This window comes from Uranotaenia lowii, chromosome 3 (genome assembly GCF_029784155.1).
Source record: "Uranotaenia lowii strain MFRU-FL chromosome 3, ASM2978415v1, whole genome shotgun sequence".
NCBI classification, from domain to species: domain Eukaryota; kingdom Metazoa; phylum Arthropoda; class Insecta; order Diptera; family Culicidae; genus Uranotaenia; species Uranotaenia lowii.
This window is the reverse complement of record NC_073693.1, coordinates 278,588,769-278,590,530: the sequence shown is the minus strand read 5'-3', so window position 1 is coordinate 278,590,530 and position 1,762 is coordinate 278,588,769.

Here is a 1,762-nt window from a genome sequence, read left to right as displayed (position 1 = left end):
TCATGGGATGTTAGTAGTTGTTACGTAAATGTAAAATAAAATAAAAAAAAAGTAGAAAAAGTTATTTCTTTTAGTGTTGTAAAAAGAGGTCCCCAATGAGTTTTATGAAGTTTATTTTTACTTTCTCACATCAATCGATACTGCTTCAGGCTTTCAAGCTGGAGCACTAAATTTTTTTATCTTTTTTCAGTTTTTCAATCCAGTTCATAAGATTTCAGGTCCCCATGAATGGATCTTATGTAGGCCCTGCTCTTGAAAGTTTGTTCATTATACTTTTTTTTCTCCTTCGAACAAACACATGGCGATGAGTTGCTGCAGTCGAAAATGTTTGAAAGTTAGTTAATTAAACTTCACAAAGTATATGAAGAGTTTGTTCCTGTAAAATTTCACAACTCATATTATGCGGAAGCGAAAAACTGGAGTTAGTCAGTCAGTAGTACTCTGACACATATGTCTGTATGTATAATTTCATCCGGGGAACTCCAACTTCTCGTAACATTTGTGCTTTACCGGATCACACAGTTTCGGCACCGGGCTCGGAAGATGAATGACAAGCCGGATGGGTTTCGCCGGTGTGTTCATTCATCTTTAGAAATGGAGAATGCGAACAGGAGAATGCCAACAGGAGAAACAAAAAAAAATAATATCACAAGTATCATATGTATGCTGCATACAGAGAGTGTGTCTAACGATGCAGATTTGCGCGCATCTTCCTGTGATTTGCTAAATCTTTCTCTGTCTCTCTCGCTCATTATGACAAAGCTGACAAACCGGGATGGAATTAATTTGCGGCTTGTTTTATTCTAGTTTATTTGCCTGGCTTGACATCTGTGTGCAACGAACGTTGCATTTTCGATAGTGGAACATGCCAGTTATATTTAGTATCGTCAGCAGTGGAACAGAAAAACATTCGAGGAGTTTGCATTTTCTGAATGTGCATGTACGATTTCTATCTGAACCATTTTCGGTTGAAATATCTTGGAGTGCAAGTATACACATAACATTGCCACTCATTATAATCTCGTAATCCGAAGAATAATGCTGCACCGACGGATGTTGAGTTTACGATTAATCTTCATTAATTTCCGGCTACCAAGTCTCAACTTTTCAGCAATGTGAATAATTCGTAAAGCTTAGTTGTGCCAGATGGAAGTTGAGTGAGGTAGGTTTTGCTACAATTTGTTACGCAATGGGCTTATCTGAATTTGGATCAAAACAGTTTTGAAATAATTTTTAAAAAAATCGATAATGAAAGAAATTCCTTAATTTCAGGCTAAAATTACACAGACATATATATGTTTCAGATTAATATTTACAGACTGAATACAGTTTTTCGCTACATCATATAAACATACTAAAGTTGTAAGAACAATCGAAGTTTTTCGTAGATTCATTCGTTTCGTATTCACATTTTACTACATTGACAGAATCTGTACTTGCAGAGTGCTTGAAGGGAGCATTTGATAAAAATTGCATAAACTTAATTGAAACTTTTCTCATGTTAATTAACTCGAAAAATGGTTCTTTAATTTCCAGTAGGTACCTATTTCGAAAATAAAAGGTAATAAATTTTAAACTGTTAAAAAATCTAGTTCCATTAATGTTTTTCGTTTAACTTTTTTTAAGACAAGTCAACAATTAAAATTTTCTCATGCTCTTCCGCTATTTCTATGGTTTTTATTTCAACGTAACTACTGCGTTCGCCGTGTGTCGGAAAAAAACAACCATGTTTGCTTGAGTTCGCACGGATTAAATATAATTT